This window comes from Podarcis bocagei (genome assembly GCF_964188305.1).
Source record: "Podarcis bocagei genome assembly, chromosome: 10".
Classification (NCBI taxonomy): Eukaryota; Metazoa; Chordata; class Lepidosauria; order Squamata; family Lacertidae; genus Podarcis; species Podarcis bocagei.
Genome location: NC_138135.1, coordinates 28126108 through 28145942, shown reverse-complemented (window position 1 = coordinate 28145942; position 19835 = coordinate 28126108). Strand labels below are relative to the sequence as shown.

Here is a 19835-nt window from a genome sequence, read left to right as displayed (position 1 = left end):
AGATAGTTGTTTATCGCTTTGACATCTGCTGGAAGGGCGTTCCACAGGGCGGGCGCCACTACCGAGAAGGCCCTCTGCCTGGTTCCCTGTAGCTTTGCTTCTCGCAGTGAGGGAACCGCCAGAAGGCCCTCGGCGCTGGACCTCAGCGTCCGGGCAGACTGATGGGGGTGGAGACGCTCCTTCAGGTATACTGGACCGAGGCCGTTTAGGGCTTTAAAGGTCAGCACCAACACTTTGAATTGTGCTCGGAAACGTACTGGGAGCCAATGCAGGTCTTTCAGGACCGGTGTTATATGGTCTCGGCGGCCGCTCCCAGTCACCAGTCTAGCTGCCGCATTCTGGATTAGTTGTAGTTTCCGCGTCACCTTCAAAGGTAGCCCCACGTAGAGCGCATTGCAGTAGTCCAAGCGGGAGATAACCAGAGCATGCACCACTCTGGCGAGACAGTCCGCAGGCAGATAGGGTCTCAGCCTACGTACCAGATGGAGCTGGTAAACAGCTGCCCTGGACACAGATTTGACCTGTGCCTCCATGGACAGCTGTGAGTCCAAAATGACTCCCAGGCTGCGCACCTGGGAGGCAAGCAGTGCTACTAACAAGAGCCAAACTGATTATTTTAGGAGCAACCTTATCAATCCCTTTTGTAGTCAGGGAACATCCTAATATCCTCTGAACAGGCAAAGAAGGAATGATAGTTTGTATTTTCCTTTTTAAAAAGCTGGATGTGAATCCAGATGCTAATTAGGCAAAAGACTGTTCACCACCTGCTGTGATCAGATGTGTCGTGATTTAAGGAATATTACTTTTAGCTTGCAGATAGGTTGCCTGGGAGAAGACAAAAATATACATGGACCTCCAATTTATTAAATTAATCACAGTCTACTTTGATAGGCCAAGCATTATCAAGTCTTTGATTCCTAGAAGCCATTTTTTGTGCTTGTTCATATATAAAATCCAAATAGAAGAATTTCATCAAAAATGTACTTTGTTTAGGTTCTTCCCTATATTATAAAGAATGATTTGCCAGTAACATTTTTTCTTAAATAACTGGAACTACAGAAGTAAAATGCAGTGATTTAAAATAAACCCCCACTTGCCCTACAATTTCAATTCAAACAGGATGGGCTGAGCTTCTGGAAAAGCCTCTAGCTTGGGCTTCACGTAAGATAGACCACACATTTTTAATACCATTCTCCAGGTTTGCACAAAAGTATTTCCAGAGAGTTTACAGTCCAATCCTATGGATGTTTACTCAGAAATAAATCACACATAATTCAACTGAAGTTCCACAAGCGATTATAAAATGGCTTTAAATGACTCGTTCCCACATCCGCTTGTCCCTTGCCTAGAAAGCATGGGTCCCAGTGGTCTTCTGTTTGCTCCACTTCTTCCCCTGGGGAAACCCACTCTTTAGCGCTGGATTGGAGCAAATGATAAGCCGCAGAAAACCTGATTGCCGTTTGTTCCGATTCAGCAGTAAAGAACTGCTGTAGGGAAAGCTGTGGGAGAAGCAGTTTGTGATAGGGCATAATGAAGGAGGCAGTTCCACAGCTATGACTGCATTAAGTGACAGCTTACACTGATAAGGGTGAATGAGCAGCCTAGAGCCAATAACCCAGGCATAGGCAAACTCAGCGCTCCAGATGTTTTGGGACTACAAGTCCCATCATCCCTAGCTAACAGGACTAGTAGTCAGGGATGATGGGAGTTGTAGTCCCAAAACATCTGGAGGGCCGAGTTTGCCTATGCCTGCAATAACTCTTTTCAGTTGCTTCCCATAATTCCCTCCACTGACCTCAAAGCTTATCTTACTTGATCCTTGGAACTACCAGGTCATGTAAGTTGGACAGAGCCATAGTAACTATAATGTAGCCAAGGACTATAATTTATACTATGTGGCTCCCTCAACACCCAGGCTGCTGTGCTACACTGACTCATTTGCATCCTGGTCTTAAGTGTGTTCTCTTAATTTTGGTGAAATTACTTGCCGTTAATAATGCTTAGGATTGCAGATTTCATCTCATAAAAGTGACTTACAATAAGTATCCAAAATGGGCGCCTCTTCACTTAAGGTGGGTTTCATTGCCTTCAGACAGCTCTGGCATCTGAAAGCTGCATCTGACATCTATTACATTCATTTTAAATTGCATGGGGCCTTGTAAAACCAATGAGCCTTTCCCTTACAGGCCCTGTGTCTCTTTTTGGCCACATTCCTCATTTTTAATTTAGGCTTAGCTACTTTTAATCACATTTGGCCTAACACACTCCATTTTTATTTTTATTTAAAGGCAGCCCATTGTGTTTTCTAGCAGCACATACTGCCCTCATCTTAAGGCAGGCATGCAACATCCGTGTGAGTCTCTGGTGACGACAGAAAATTACAGAACGTACATTCAGAAATGCACTCCGTGTATTTTGTGCAGAATGGGATACTGCTTATTAACGCAGCAGGGACTCTGAGCCTCTACAAACCCATAGCTATGTCTGGGAGGGGACAGTGCTTATTAACACAGCAGGAAGACAAGACTTCGCTCTGCTGCCTGCCTAAATGCTGACAAGAGAGGCGGACGAGCATCCGGAAACCTCGTTCTCCTGCATGCAAAAATAGAATCTCCCTGCCACACACATACATTCCTTTTCCAAATGGCAGGAGGCAAAAAGCAATGAAACGCTCTGCTCACAGCAATTGCAGAAAACTTGGTACAAAGAAAGAGTGAGTTAATCTCAAATTATTGAAAAGACCATGAATTTGGGCTCTGGGGGGGATCAGCTCTTGGGACAAAATGGAGGAAGGGAGCTACTGTCACACCGCCTGCTAAACTGGGGGAAGACTTCGTATTTTACAAAAGTGTGATTTAGAATGTCTCTTTGTTTGGCATGCATTATTTGTTAATTCTGTATAGGCATGAGAAGTGAGCCATTTTTAAATTGAATTTACATTCAATCCAGTCTAGCATTTACATATTTATTTTCCCGAGAAACTGAAGAAAACAGCAACAAATCTAAGAATGATGTGTCAACACAAGAAGCTGCGTTATACCAAATCAGACTGTTGATCCATGCAGCTCAGTATTGGCTACACTGACTTAGCAATGGCTGTCTAGAGTGTCAGACAGAATTCTTTCCCAGTCCTACCGAGAGTTGTGAAGGGCAGGGGGAAATGGGAAAAAACCCTCCTGTTTTTAGGGATGCGAGTGGTGCTGTGGTCTAAACCACTGAGCCTAGGGTTTGCCGATCGGAAGGTCGATGGTTCGAATCCCCACAACAGGGTGAGCTCCAGTTGCTCTGTCCCAGCTACTGCCAACCTAGCAGTTCGTAAGCACATCAAAGTACAAGTAGATAAATAGGTAGGTACCACTCCAGCAGGAAGGTAAACGGTGTTTCTGCGCATTGCTCTGCTTTCGCCAGAAGCGGCTTAGTCATGCTGGCCACATGACCCGGAAAAACTGTCTGCGGACAAACGTCGGGTCCCTCGGCCAGTAAAGCGAGATGAGCGCCACACCCCAGAGTCATTCACAACTGGACTTAACTGTCAGGGGTCCTTTACCTTTCCCCCCAATTTTTCCAGTCTCTCCTCCCCACCAGGCCTTGACCTCTCTAGCCCAATCTAGAGATCATAGAATCATAGAATCATAGAGTTGGAAGAGACCACAAGGGCCATCGAGTCCAACCCCCTGCCAAGCAGGAAACACCATCAGAGCACTCCTGACATATGGTTGTCAAGTCTCTGCTTAAAGACCTCCAAAGAAGGAGACTCCACCACACTCCTTGGCAGGGATACCAGGGATACCTTTTGCCTGGAAAGATACCTTTTGCCTGGAAAGATACCTTTTGCCTGGAAAGATACCAGGGATACCTTTTGCCTGGAAAGCAGTTCCTCTACCACTGAAGTACTGTCCTTCCCCATGCAATAGTTTTAACCTATAACTACACTACTTCTGTCCTTTCTGCCAACAAATACTAGATATATGGAAGACTTCACTCGTCACAATTTACATTTTATACAGTAAAAGAGCAGAACTTTGATCCAAAATGGGGACCACAATTGGTTGATTTAACTCTTGGAATGGTTTTCTATAATGCAATAAATATACCCAAGGTAGGATAGCTGTGTGATGGGAGGGGCTTAGGAAGCTGGTGTATCAGGTCAGAGGGGTCAGCAACCTTTTTAAGCCGTGGGCCGGTCCACTGTCCCACAGACCATGTGGTGGGCCGGAATATATATATTTTTTTGGGGGGGGGATGAACAAATTCCTATGCCCCACAAATAACCCAGAGATGCATTTTAAATAAAAGGGCACATTCTAATGTAAAAACACGCTGATTCCCCAGACTGTCCGCAGACCTGACTGAGAAGGTGGTTGGGCCGCATCTGGCCCCCGGGCCTTAGGTTGCCTACCGCTGGGTCAGACTATGGGTCCATCACACCTGATATTGTCCATTCTGACTAGCATTGGGTTTCAGGTAGAGGTACCCATCAGCTAATCTTGCCACAATGTCTCAGAGTTTCCATGTAGCATTGCTCCAATATGATGCTCCGTCTGGGCTTAAATTGCATTGTGGGGAAATTAAAATGGCAGCTGCCATTGCTTGGAGAAGACAAACAGTGGCACTGAGAGCAACTCCAGGTCTAAACAGATGTGACCACCATTTGGGGTCAGCTGTTGGCTCTTCTGGAGACCCTTGGTAGCTACCCAACAATTCCAGTCCCTGACACTGAGCCTAGCTGAAGATCTACCACATTATTATCAGGAACACAGAACTGAATTGTGAACTTGGTGACAAATCCATGCAACTGAACAGCTTATGCTTCCAATGGGTATGTGTGCATGTGTGTATTACACTTTTACCACAGACCTACAGTCCTTTTGAAATATGGTGCCCTTTCTCATCCCACACCCCAAAGAAGCTGGGTAGTTTCTGTGTGGGAGGCCACTGAGATTCCTAAGCCATTGCCCACAGAGATGCAATTCCCAGAAGGCAGAATGGTAGGGTGGGTGCCTGTAAATTACCTTGTTGGTTTCTTCCAAGGCAAATATCCCCTAAAAAGAAAAATGGATTGACCAAGATTGTGCTTACCTTAAGTTGATCAGCTTTGCAATGAACACACCCAAGGCTTACATTGTGCAATTACTTTAATTAATGACTAGATTTTGTTAGTTAAATAGTCCAGAGCTGCTCAGTGCATCCCAGTAATTTCCACAAAGCTAGCATTTTGGTTCCTTCTCTGGAATAACAAAAAGAGAGAGAGAGAGAGAGAGAGAGAGAGAGAGAGAGAGAGAGAGAGAGAAGAGAAAGAAAGGAAGAGGCTGTGGTGGTTCTTCAATTAGGTCATCCATTGCAAAGGTCACTAAATGTCTTAACCTTTCCCCATAGAAATATCTACAGCTGCATAGACTTGCATATGAAATAGAAAGCTTTTGTTTGGATCCAGTGGAGCAAAAGCAAACGATTGTTTAAAGGTCATCTCAGTTTGCTTTGGTAGTTGCAGCGGGGTGAATTGGAAGAAGAAAAACCCACCCAACACCCCCTGCCCCACTTATTTTTTTTTAGATGTTATTGCAGACAGTGCTTTCAAAGACAGGCAGAGTTTAGTTTTTTTGGTGGGGATTTTTAACCAGTTATCAAACAACATTTTCAAATGTGGCTTCCTAGAGTAGAGGCACTCATTAGTGTTTTGGTATCTCGAACAAAAAACGTATTTACTATATGCATGTGTGCCCTTCCACCTGCCTCAAACCTGAGGTTCCCAAATCTCACTGCTTAGCTCCCTCACCCTTTAGATTCTGGCAAACCTTTCTAAATTTCCTATTCCCTCAGCCACACCATCTGCCCCCTGCTGAGCTTTGTGACCTCTTCCTTCCCTTCAATGCCTGTCAGTGAATGCAGCTGAGGCGCTGCTCTCATTCAGTTATCCATGGCTGGCCTCTTGTAGTTTGCTTTGCTGCTGGTGCTCCTCTGCTGGTGCTGATGAGTTTTCTCTTCCTCATCAGGTATTTCCTGTGCCTGTGGGGCATCTGAAATACATAAACGAATGCAGCACCCAGAAAAGGATGGTCACACACCATTTTCTTCTTTTAAGTTTTAGAAGCTTAGTATTAAATATATATCACATTCAGAATTGCTGGTTACATCCACTAACTTGATTGAGAAAAATTGATTCCTCAATTAAAAATCAAGAAAGTGGCGTTAACTTGTTGCCTAAAATGGCACCTTACATCTCTGGGATGTAACCGGACCAATTCAACCTCCTCTCCTCTCTGTTGGAGGGGGTACTATGTATCATATGTAGTGGACTTGGGATAGAATAGAGGAATTTTGGAATATAATATTTAGAATATAATATAAGTCTTATCATACAACTAACAGTTCAAAGCTTACCACAGTTAGCTATGCTGAACATTTCCCATGAGGACCAGAAGGAGATTCTGACTAACCGTATGGAAGAACTTTCAGACAGTAAGAGCTGTTTGACAGTGGAACTGTCTCCCTCAGGAGGTGTGCTGGTCCCGGGGGGGGGGGAGTTACTAATACCGTAGCCGAAGTTTAGTCCAGAGTCTCTAGCAGGGTAGACGATCACTAGATGAGACGCGAGGTCCGAAACAGGGAGCCGGGCGGGGGAGCAGGAACGCTGGTAGAGCAGAAGCAGGGAGCCAGGCGGGGAACAGGAACACTGGTGGGTCAGCAGCAGGCAGCCGGGCGAGGAACAGGAACACCGGAGAGTCAGGAGCAGGAAGCCGGGCGAGGAACAGGCACACTGGGAGTGCAGATCTAGGTCTGGGTAAAGCAGGTACTCCACAACGACGTTGCTCCCGCAACCTGGGACCGGGCTGCCTGGCCTTTATCTTCTTCTAAGGCCGGGGGCGGCCCCGGCCCCCAGGAGCCCTGCCTCTCCTGGCCTTAAGGCGAGCAGTCCTGGGAGAGACCAGTTCCCTTCGCCTCTCTGCCCTAAGCCTCTGCAGTTCAGGAGAGGCCGAAGGGTTACTGGGCCCCGGGGGAGGCTCACCTGTAGCCACTGAGTCCTCCAGCACCTCTGGGGCCAGAATGGTCTCACCTGGTGCCTGCCCCTGAGGATCTGGCACAGGTGCAGGCTCCTCAGCATCTAGGCCTTGCCCCAGTTCAGCCGGCCCTGGAGGCGGGGACTCCTGTGCCGGCTGGGATTCTTCCGGTTCACTCTCAGACTCGGAATCCCAGGCCATCACAGGAGGTTGTGGACTCTCCTTTCTTGGAGGTTTTTAAGCAGAGGTTAGATGGCTGCCTGTCATGGATGCTTTAGCTGAGATATCTGCCTTGCAGGGGGTTGGACTAGATGACCCTTTGGTCCCTCCCAACTCTAAAATTCTACGATTTACAGCAGGGGTCAGCAACCTTTTTCAGCCTTGGGCCGGTCCACTGTCCCTCAGACCATGTGGTGGGCCGGACTATATTTTGAATTTTTTAAAAAAATGAACGAATTCCTATGCCCCACAAAGAACCCAGAGATGATTTTAAATAAAAGGATACATTCTACTCATGTAAAAACATGCTGATTCCCGGACTGTCCGCGGGCCGGATTGAGAAGGCGATTGGGCCGCATCCGGCCCCCAGGCCTTAGGTTGCCTACCCCTGACTTACAGCATAAAGGACTCATAACATTCCTACTGGCAGTGGCCAGACAGCTCCACAGAACTGGGAAAGTTTGGACCATCTTCATCTCGCACAGAGGAGGCAAAAGGTCTGGATGACAGCCCTGATGGAGAAATTGACTAAACACATAAAGGTGCTAAATAACACCCAGGACTCGGACAATGTTATTGAAATTTAGGATCCATTCACATCCTTTTCTATTGATGACACAGAGAACTGGCATCCACTCGCTATGCTTGCCCACCTTGGGAGAAATGTTTCTTTTTCTTAACAAGGATGTGGCAGAAAGGGATAACTACTTCTGTTTATTCTTGCTTATATTTAAACCAATAAAAATTTAAAAAAATTAAAAAAGAGAAAACTCAAATAATGCTGTATACAGTGGTACCTTGGGTTAAGTACTTCGTTCCGGAGGTCTGTTCTTAACCTGGAAACTATTCTTAACCTGAAGCACCACTTTAGCTAATGGGGCCTCCTGCTGCAGCCGCGCTGCCGGAGCACGATTTCTGTTCTCATCCTGAAGCAAAGTTCTTAACCTGAGGTAATATTTCTGGGTTAGCGGAGTCTTTAACCTGAAGCGTATGTAACCCAAGGTACCACTGTACATTCATCATAAGACGTAATGGGTAAGATGCAATGCCATGCCAGCAGATGCAACATGACTTCACCTTCTCTGCCTCTGCAATGTTGTTCCTCCTTTAAGTCTGCTGGCTTAAGGAGAAGCACACTAATGACTAAGAATGTTTGGATGTGCATATGACTGCAGTCCTAACCATGTCTGCTTAGAAGCAAACCCCACTGAATTCAACAAGGTCTACTCACAGGTATGTGGGTTGGCATTTCAGCCTCAGTTACGGAGCTAAATCATATTCAGAGAACATACTCATCTGTAATTGCAATGACAGCAGAAGATTGAAGACCTTCCGCATGGGAGATAAACAGAAGACATGGCACCATAACTGGGATTCTTTGCTTCTTGCACTTGCTGAGTAAGTATGTACTTAATCAACGAATTCCAGAAATGTAGCCGAGTTAGTCTATTACAACAAACACAGGAAAAAAATATTGTGTTACTGTAAAGATTTATCAGATTTATAGCGGCATCAACCTTCCTGGACGAAAGCCGCAGAAACATTTGCCACAATAAATCTGTTAAGTCTGATGCAGCAGGCCTCCCGCCTCCCTCTTTTTGCTATCTACTTAAAGAACGTGCCTGAAATATACTTTTTCTGAACTATCTCTTGTGTTGTCAGAAGACCGTGTTGCAGTGGTTAACTTGTTTTAGAAGCCAAACCCACATCATTATATATGGAAGTTGTCAATACACAGAACCAGTCAACTTCTATTCTCTTGTAGGTTTGGGTTACTGACATTTGTTCTGCGGCCAAGGCATAATTTCTAGTTGCTTAGGTGCAGCCCTGAAGCCATTTGTTTGAAATCAACCATGCAATTTTAACAATTTGAGGGAAATGGCAATAATAAGATGGATCCTCAGCAATTATGTCTAGATTTCCCTGTCTTGGATGCTTGATGATGCTTGTCTTCAGGCCAACATTTTAAGAGACTAGTTCTCCAAAAGGGGCAGAATGTAGGAGAGGTGACAAAAGCTCAAAGGGCATCTGTTCGCTTCCAACCTTTGTCAGAGCAAGTGGCTCACTAGGAGCTATCCTTGGTACTGAAACAAGACCAGCCTTGCCTAGTGGGCTCCAAGACCAGACCAGACAGCTTAGTCTCATATCTCAAAACTGGCTTTGGAGATCAAAACCACTTACATTTTATTGCATGGTTTTAGATTTTATTGCCATGGTCTAATTTGTATTGTTTGCTCATTAAAAATGTGGGATATAAATAAAATGAAACCTGGATTGGGCCCGGAAACAAACCAGCAACAACTGAGAAGGCTGCCACCTGCAGTTCCGTGGTTCATCACATGTGTGCCCTACACACAGATTCCTTCTGACAGTAGGATAAAAAAGGTAAAGGGACCCCTGACCATTAGGTCCAGTCGTGACCGACTCTGGGGTTGCGGTGCTCATCTCGCTTTATTGGCCGAGGGAGCCGGCATACAGCTTCCGGGTCATGTGGCCAGCATGACTAAGCCGCTTCTGGCGAACCAGAGCAGCGCATGGAAATGCCATTTACCTTCCCGCCGGAGCGGTACCTATTTATCTACTTGCACTTGATGTGCTTTCGAACTGTTAGGTTGGCAGGAGCAGGGACCGAGCAATGGGAGCTCACCCCGTCACGGGGATTCGAACCGCAGACCTTCTGATCGGCAAGTCCTAGGCTCTATGGTTTAACCCACAGCGCCACCTGCGTCCCTGACAGTAGGATAGGCTGAGAGAAAAAGAGTGGCCCGAAGACTTCTAGGTCCAACAGCTCATTGATACTCTTTGATTTGGCACCACAGAACACAAATGTGGAAGCCAGAGATTCTTCCTCACTTTTGTGCCTGATAAGAGATTCCAATTAATTTTGATCTAATGACTGTACACAGGGCAGCAAGAAAAATGGCCTTCATCTTGTAACATAAAGCACAACATCTCCACGATGCAAGGTTGTGCTGCTTTTATCTTTTGGCTGGCAACCAGAGGAAGCTGGCTTGAATCACATACCAGACCAATTTTGTTCTCCAAGTAAGAGACTTAGGAATGCATCAAAGGAAACAGAGGTTTCTCTGCTAGTTTCCTCTGAGCAACACTGATTTACCGTAAATCTAAGGCTGAAAGAATGGTGTTCTTAAAAAAAAAAAAAAAAGTCTGGAGAACATGTGTCAGTTTCAATCCAGCAGAGAGGAAATATTGGAAGTGTACAAGCCGGTGTAATAATTTAAAATCTATGCTTTCCTGTGTAAAGTTTGCTTCCGTCTAATGTTATATTGGAGAGGTTTTTTTGTTTTTAAATAACTCAGGGAGTTTACCATCTTGTATGGAACATAATGTCCCTCTTAAAGGAAGCAGGAATAAGGACTTGTCCAGACAGCAGCTTCCGCACTTGGGGCAGGAGTGCCCAGTGCTTCATGGGGGGGGGGGGGATAGATGCCAGGCATCAAGGCTGTCCAGTGAATGAACTAGAAGTGCTTCCCTAAACCCCTGATGGCCGTGGATTCTGGCAGAATGGATTTACCAAGTGGTAATTTACCACAATATTCTGATTGTTGTTGTTGTTTAGTCGTTTAGTCATGTCGAACTCTTCGTGAACCCGTGGACCAGAGCACGCCAGGCACTCCTGTCTTCCACTGCTTCCTGCAGTTTGGTCAAACTCATCGTAGCTTCGAGAACACTGTCCAACCATCTTGTTCTCTGTCATTCCCTTCTCCTTGTGCCCTCAATCTTTCCCAACATCTGGGAGTCTTCTCTTCTCCGGAGGTGGCCAAAGTATTGGAGCCTCAGCTTCAGGATCTGTCCTTCCAGTGAGCACTCAGGGCTGATTTCCTTCAGAATGGATAGGTTTGATCTTCTTGCAGTCCATGGGACTCTCAAGAGTCTCCTCCAGCACCATAATTCAAAAGCATCAATTCTTCAGCGATCAGCCTTCTTTATGGTCCAGCTCTCACTTCCATACATCACTACTGGAAAAACCATAGCTTTAACTATATGGACTTTTGTTGGCAAGGCAAGGTGATGTCTCTGCTAATATTCTGATTACCAATTGGTAATTCAGGTATCAGTATGGTACTATCAAGTGATAAGATTTTTTATTTCTTTTTACCTTACTTCTCCATCTGATCTGAAATCCAAGGAAGATTCCTTTGCTCACATTTTTGCAAGCAAATTTTCTCAATGTAATTTACTTTTTACACGCTATTTTCACTAATATATTCATTTTAATGCACACTTTCTTCTAACGTACACATTTCTGTAAACATCGATCTAATGTATATATCCCATGTCCCACCAATTTCTTCCACAGGAAACTCTGACCCTGCCCATATTCAAATCTGGACAATCCCATAAGGTTAACTAAGTGTGAGCATATGGATCAAATTGTAACTGATGAGCCAGTAGACACCATACCCCTCTACTTGCTAAAATTGAATGTGGTGTAATTCCTTTCTTTTTATTTATACCTCAGTGCCTGTGTTGGTGAAGGCTGGGTAAATAAATAGACTGATTCTTTCTTTCTTTCTTTCTTTTTCCTTCCTTCCTTCCTTCCTTCCTTCCTTCCTTCCTTCCTTCCTTCCTTCCTTCCTTCCTTCCTTCCTTCCTTCCTTCTTCCTTTTATCAGCTCCTCTTTCCAGAAACAGGTTGTGACACAATTAACATCAGTTCTTCAGGATTTTAGCAAAAACCTGGCTTCTTAGTAAAATGATTATTTTGTTTAGAACCTGTTTCAAGAATTATAATTTGCAGCTCAATCTGGGAGTCGGTATTTTTGTGTGTTTTTTTTAACATTGGCTTCTCTAAATCAAAAACACAAGTTTCTCTCTGTCTCTCTTTTAAACAAAATGAAGAAATTGCTGGTATGGTCCTTAGGCTTTTACTAGTTAAAGCTTTAAGGGAAAGTGTTTACATGATGTTTGCTTGCCGAATGACTGGGGGTGGGGGGTTGCTTCCTTTTAAACCACAAAATGACTGACAGGAAGCTTCTAAATATTGCTGGGAGCTTGGGAGAGGTGGGGAAGGGAGTGAAGGTATAAGATGCTTAAAGGGATTCCTTTGTGGCAGTTCTAAGCATGTATGTGTTTGATCCCTGTGTTTCACAACTCCCCTATCACCTTACATGACAGTTTGGAGAGGCATGCTCAACAGAGCCAAGGCAATCCATCCATTTCATTTACCTTTGATTGGCAGAGAAATAAATAGAAATGTTCTTTTCCCTGAAGGAGAAATATCCATACTAATGTCATCAATGTCATACCCTCCAACATTTCTCTGATGAAAATAGGGACGTCCCATTCCATAATGATAATTTTACTATTTATACCTCACGTATCTTACTGGGTTGCACCAGTCACTCTCAGCAGCTTCTAGCATATATAAAAACACAATAAAACATTAAACAAACTTCCCTATACAGGATTTTCTTCCCACAGCTTGGGGGTCGGATAACTCCACACCCTCCAGCATTTCTCCAATGAAAATAGGGACATCCTAAGGAAAAGTGGGACATTCCAGGATCAAATCAGAAACTAGGACGGCTTCTCTAAATCAGGGACGTACCTGGAAAATAGGGACACTTGGAGGGTCTGCAATGTGCAGCAGCAAAAGCTTCTGGTATATCCAAACACACACCAAAATAGTTCCTGATTCTAAAGAAGCAGCAAGCACCAACTTTTCTCTTTGAGATTCCAATCTGGCATTCTTTGATGAACATCTGTACTGATCCCTAAGAAGGTCCCTGTGCAATTCAACATCCTGCCTGGTTTTCCCAACCCATGGATCTGACGCACGGCGGCAAGGTTGCTTTTGTTGTTAAAGTGAGACCTGCTGTTTCCCCATACAGGATCTATCTGAACAGCTCCAACTTAAGTTTCTGGGATTCTAGACCTCAACCATGGTTTCAGGGCTGTAAGCTTCTCAGTCTCCAGAGGAAAGAATTTAGTCTCAGGTGCAATGCAAGAGGTCCAAGTACTTTTAACATGTGTGTCAATGTGGTGTAGCGGTTAGAGTGTTAGCCTATGACTGGAGCAGTGTTAGAAACTCAGATAGATAAGCTAGGCCCCAAATGGCTCTTTAAACCAAGGTTACATTTTCCAAAATGGAATACAGTGGTACCTCAGGTTAAGAACTTAATTCGTTCTGGAGATCCGTTCTTAACCTGAAACTGTTCTTAAACTGAGGTACCACTTTAGCCAAGGGGGCCTCCCACTGCCGCCACACCATTTCTGTTCTCATCCTGAAGCAAAGTTCTTAACCCGAGGTACTATTTCTGGGTTAGCGGAGTCTGTAACCTGAAGTGTCTGTAACCCGAGGTACCACTGTATCTAGTTGCCCTTTTGGGGTGAGATGACTCTAAAGACTTCTTTCTCAAATGATGGCTGTGATTGATTCTCCATTAGACATCTGGCTAGTTCAGATGACAACCTTGAGCTAGGTTAAGAGCTTTGAGAACCTAAAGAGGAAAAATCACTTGATCCAGGGACAGTACACAGATATATTGTCCTGTTCCGACCTCTTTTTCTTAATGCTGACTGCTTTCGCTCCTGTTCCAGCTGCACAGAAAAAGCCATTTGGTTCCACAAATTCATTCCGATTGTGCAGATAAAATATAACCAATAGAATTCTACAGGGTGTGTTGCTAGTGTGGGAAAACAGGCCAGATCCAAGGATCCTCAGATGGGGAAGATGTCAGGCACCATCCTGGTACCCAGGCATCTTCACGTGGTCACAAGTGGTTGAAAGCCAAGTGCGAAATGACCTGGTGCCTGGCTAATTTCGAACACTGCACCAGAGAGCAAGAGCAGCATAGCAGGGTTGGGTGGTATCGCCTTCTTGATGCTGGCATTGCTGCAGAGTACCTGGGAATTTTGGCAGTTAAATTGGTGCTGTACAGATGCACTGGCAGGACCACCAGGTTAGCTCTTTCTGGTGTGTCTGAACAGCTTTGCCCTTGCCATGGTCCAGCTGCTGTTCCTTTTAGGTTCATCACAACAGAAGGGGTTTCCTCAAGCCCGATTGCTAGTGGGAGGCAGGGGGAGAGGAGAGTGGGTGTGTATGGTTGTTGCTCCTCCAGTTTGCAAAGGTGCCCAGAAGCCCCCAAAGGTTGGTGACCCCTGGTCTACTCCAACAGCCTTACGTGACCTTTGGACAGGTCCACAAATTACCAGCTTCTAAGAAAGAAGGCTGACTAGTGTTCCAAATCAGAGAAGGGCTCTAAATTATGCTAAACTGTTATTACAAAGGTAGAGGACTCTTAAAGAAAAATGTCTTTAAAGCAATCCTAGGTCCAGTTCAGCTACCACCCATTTTGTGAGGGTCAGTTCCTTTGTTGCCCTGGCAACCATAGGGTAATTCATGGAAATCCAAATAATGCTTCTCTTTTTAAACTTTTAGAGGTTTAAAAAACTACTGTGCATTCTAATATTATTTTTCCAGGTTGGCATTCACCTGTCACAGAGCCTTTTCAGTGATACCTCTCCAGTTGTGATGCCTTTCCTAGGGGAATGCGCCTGTCTCCGTCATTATTAACTTTCCAGAGAAATGTGGAAAAACCCCCTGCCTACCCAGACATTTGGTGACTGTTTCTGGCAACCCCGAAATCACTGTTGACTGCTTTTAGATGTTTTTCACTGTAATTGTTTTTAGAATGTTTTAAGTGTTTTATAATGTTTTTGCTTTCCTTTGTTTTAAAATTATGCATCTGTTTGCCACCCTGGACTCCTTCGGGAGGACGGGTGGGATATACATACAAAAACAAACAAACAAACAAACAAACAATATGGCAAAGCTAGAATTCTGCCTTCACCTTTTGTAAAACTGCCAAACCACTTGGATGTTCCTCACACCAGGAATTCATCTTTCCAGAGGGTGGAGGGAAGAAACCCTTTCAGTTGCCTGGAAATGAAATGTTAATTATTATTAGTATGGCAGCTCTTTAGCGGTGCTTGTAACAGGATCGGCCGAGCCCCTGAACCTGGGTTGGCACACGCACTTGCAAGGAATAACACTATTATTGGTTAACATGTCTGGTTATTTTATAGACCTAGTTAACAAGAAGTGGGGAGGTGGGAGAATTCCTGTATCGTGCAAAGCATTTTTCCGCCTGTCGTTTGGAGCCTTGCCACTGTTTAAATGTAAGTCGATTTGCTGCCGTACCATCTGCAGTTTGATTATTTGACTATTCCCTGGCTTGGAGTCAAACCACAGCAGAACACCCTAGCCTGTGATTTACAACCCAGGCTGTGATTATAATGGTTTTATTTTTGTTGGATCTCTGTTTACAGGCTCACTTGTCCTGCTGCACCGTGTTAGAATAACAATGAGAGAATTATTAGGTCTCATTAGCAACCATCGCGCATGGCACACAGTGCTGAAGTCATAGAGCGCTGCCTAAGTATTCTAGCAGCCTGGTTGTGTCTGCTTTCCGTTGCAACAGTGAGGTGTGGGAGGATGCCATCAAAAAAACCAAGGGCCATTAATTCTTTTCTGAGTAAATAGAGAGGACGTGTATTTCCTGGATTATCAACTTGAAAACAATTGCTATGGCAAGGGAACAGGGCTAGTTGTTTCCCTCATCAAGGTTATGTAAGGTCCCCTGTTTCCATCTCCCATAAAGGAAGAAAGCTGTTCACAGTGTTATGGAAGCAGGAAGTGGATTATGAAAACCGGAGACGAGCTCTGGGTGCCCTGAGTTGAGCCACAGCTGGGAATATCTCTCACTTTGCCATGACAAGAAAACTGCAGTTCCCAGATGGGTTGATCTCCTATTGGAAGGAATGTAGGTCTAGGGCAGGTGGTGTACAAGTTAAAATAATGGCTTACAATGGAAGAGACAGGGCATAAAAGGAAGTGTTCAGGAAGAGGAAGATCTGCCAATTTGGGTGCCATTCATCCTGACATCATGTTACATATTTGTTACCAAGTGGAATCACCCCTGGGGAGACAGTTCTGAGAGAGGAGAAGCCAAAGTGTGTTTGGTTTCAGCTAGCGATGGGCAAATCTGTCCATTTCAGTTTCTCTCAGGGTCTCATTTTTCCAATCCCATCAGTTCATGATTTGTTTTTAAGTCCTCATGAAAATTCACCGTGTTTAAGTTTGGATTTCTCAAAATATATGCATTTTTATGCAAGCATTTTTCTCTGATAGAATGCATTTTTGATGTTATTTTCACCAATAGATAGATTTGCATGCATGTTCTACAGTCATAAATGCATTTTTTTGTACACATTCCTCGACTGGAGTTCAAAATTTGGAGAATCCAAACAATGGCTGTGTTTTGGTCTTCATATTGTTTCATGAAGTGTGAATTAAGTAAGTATACTTTTAAACGGGAACTGAGCTGAATTTCTGCCCCACCCCTTCTGCCAGCTCAGTCCACGAAGGGGGCCTTGCTGTTTCATTTCTCCTTCCGGTGCAGCTGGATGAATGGCCATCTTCATGGTTGCATCCTGCATTAGAAACAAAACAAAACCTAACTCAGTGGCAACTCTACTTGTGTGGTCTCACATTGATTTCCCCTCAAGAATCTTCCCATAGAGTTCCCCACAGCTGGACATGTGTGCAAGAAATATGTGCACAGGTGATATGGAAACTGCATGTTCTGCTTCCAGCCCACGTAAGACGCTCATGAATTCTGTAGAACCAAATCCTGTTTCCTCAGCAAAGCCATACAAGTCTCCCACTGCGGTTTTCAGGTGGCTTTTTTTTTTTTTATAAATTTTTTATTGGTTTTACAAAATTTTAGAAAACAAACAAACACTTAAAAAGACAAACATACATGTATAATTTCATAACATATTTTCATAAACCTCTTTTCTGGGACTTCCCCATACCCCCCCTTTCTGCATCCCAATGTCCATAATTTTATAGCAACTCCCAATTGTTACTTTCCAACCTCTGTCATCTTAGTCATCTCTGTATTCTGACCTTATATCACTGTATCCCTTTGTTCCTGAGAACCACAACACTCTAACATTCATTAAGTTTATAATAGTCCTTAAGATAACTTTTGAATTTTCTCCATTCTTCTTCCGCCGTCTCTTTTCCTTGGTCACGGATTCTGCCTGTCATCTCGGCCAATGTCATATAGTCCATCACTTTCATCTGCCATTCTTCCAGAGTGGGTAGATCTTGTGTCTTCCAATACTTTGCGATGAGTATTCTTGCTGCTGTTGTAGCGTACATAAAAAAAATTCTATCCCTCTTTGACACCAATTGGCCGACAATGCCCAAGAGAAAGGCCTCTGGTTTTTTAGGAAAAGTACATTTAAGTACCTTTTTCATTTCATTATAGATCATTTCCCAGAAAGCCTTAATCTTCGGGCATGTCCACCAAAGGTGATAGAAGGTACCTTCAGTCTCTTTACATTTCCAACATTTGTTATCGGGCAAATGATAAATTTTTGCCAGCTTGACTGGGGTCATGTACCACCTATAGACCATTTTCATAATGTTTTCCTTTAAGGCATTACATGCCGTGAATTTAATACCGGTGTTCCATAACCATTCCCAGTCAGCTGACATAATGTTATGACCAACATCCTGTGCCCACTTAATCATAGCCGATTTGACTGTTTCGTCCTGTGTATTCCATTTCAGCAACAAGTTATACATTCTGGATAAATTCTTAGTATTGGGTTCTAACAATTCAGTCTCTAGTTTTGATTTTTCCATCTGAAAGCCAATTTTCCTGTCCTGTTTGAAAAACTCCATTATTTGATGATATTGAAACCAATTTTGTACTTTATGTTTCAATTTCTCATGACTTTGTAATTTCAACTTATCTCCATCCTGTTCCAAAATTTCCCAATACTTCGGCCATCCGACCTCCATATTGAGTTTCTTCACTGCCTTGGCCTCCACTGGTGATACCCATCTAGGGGTTTTGTTTTCCAACAGATCTTTATATCTTATCCAAACATTGAACAATGCTTTTCTAACAATGTGATTTTTAAAGGCACTATGCAGCTTGATTTTGTCATACCATAGATATGCATGCCAACCGAAAGCATTGTTAAAACCTTCCAGATCCAAAATGTCTGTGTTCTCGAGGAGCATCCATTCTTTCAGCCAGCAAAAAGCTGCTGCCTCATAGTACAATTTTAAGTCCGGCAGGGCAAAACCCCCTCTTTCTTTAGCGTCTGTCAATATTTTAAATTTGATTCTGGGCTTTTTGCCCTGCCAGACAAATTTCGAAATATCTTTCTGCCACCTCTTGAAACATTCCATCTTATCAAGAATCTGCAAGGTCTGAAACAAAAATAACATTCTAGGCAATACATTCATTTTAATCACTGCAATTCGGCCTAACATTGACAATTTCAAATTTGACCATATTTCTAGATCTTTTTTAATCTCTGACCAACATTTTTCATAGTTATCCTTATACAAATTCACATTTTTAGATGTCAAATAAACCCCTAGGTATTTCACCTTCTTGACCACCGTCAACCCTGTCTCCTCTTGGAATTTCTCTTTTTCCGTATCTGTTAAATTTTTTCCTAAAACTTTGGTTTTTTGTTTATTCAACTTAAATCCAGCTACCTGGCCAAACTGTTGGATTATTTCTAGGACCTTTTTCGTACTAGTGTTTGGCTCTTGCAAAGTCAGTACTAGGTCATCTGCAAATGCTCTTAACTTATAATGTTTAGCTCCGACCTGCACTCCTTTAACCTGCTGGTCATTCCTAATCATATTCAGCAACACCTCCAGAACTGAAATGAAGAGTAATGGGGAAATTGGGCACCCCTGTCGTGTTCCTTTTTCTATCTTAAGTTCCTCAGTTACTACATTATTTACAATCAATTTAGCTTTTTGTTCAGAATATATTGCAGCCATACCATTCTCAAAACCTTGGCCTACCCCCATCCCATGAAGATTCTTTGTCATAAAGCTCCAAGAAATATTGTCAAAGGCTTTCTCCGCGTCCACAAAAATCAGTACTGCTTTAGTATTTATATTCACCTCTAGCTTTTCCAAAATATCTATTATATTCCTTACATTGTCTGCTAGGTGTCTTTTTGGGAGAAAGCCTGCTTGGTTCTTATGAATCTTTTCCATCAGCACTTTTTAAAATCTTTTTGCCAAAATGTCTGCAAAAATTTTGTAATCCACATTCAAATTCAAATTCAAAACTTTATTAGCAAAGCCAACAGGCCACAGCTGTACAAGAGTTAAAAGTGAGAATAGGGATAAAAGGAAGAAAAGAACAGGCAAAAGGAGGTCCGTCGGGTGAACAGGTCTGTCACTCAGATGGTGGCCCTCAATTTCGCAGCTCTCTCGATGTACCTCGCGACCTTCTCTGTTATCTGACTATCCGTATCAGATAATAGAAAATACAGTGTAATGTCTGGTGAACGGCCGGGGTTGGAGAGAATGAGTGGAGTAATAATCTCATTCCTTAGGTCTTTATAAAGGGGGCAAGTAAGAAGGACGTGGGACACTGTTTCCGTGTTACCATCTCCACATGGGCAGAGTCGTTTTTCAAATGGAGTCTTTTGGTAACGACCTTCGAGTACAGCAGAGGGAAGAACATCCCATCTAGCCAATGTAAAGGCACGTCTGTATTTTGGGATGGTTAGTTTTGACAAATATGAAGCTGGAGAATCA

At 43.7% G+C, this 19835-nt stretch overlaps 1 long non-coding RNA gene across 3 annotated transcripts in view; it reads right to left on the bottom strand.

The window, feature by feature from the left end:
- Positions 1-701: 701 nt before the first annotated feature.
- The window catches only part of LOC308596044, a 75406-nt gene continuing 56272 nt past the window's right edge, over positions 702-19835 (bottom strand). For 2 of the 3 annotated variants that reach the window (XR_014012281.1, XR_014012283.1), the window contains exons 2-4: positions 16549-16675; positions 15034-15122; positions 8099-8663 (exon numbers count right to left, since the gene is read on the bottom strand). This is a non-coding gene — a long non-coding RNA (uncharacterized lncRNA). Of the gene's footprint in view, positions 1500-5079; positions 6018-8098; positions 8664-15033; positions 15123-16548; positions 16676-19835 lie in introns of those variants that run through there. The other variant, XR_014012282.1, reaches the window with a different exon arrangement.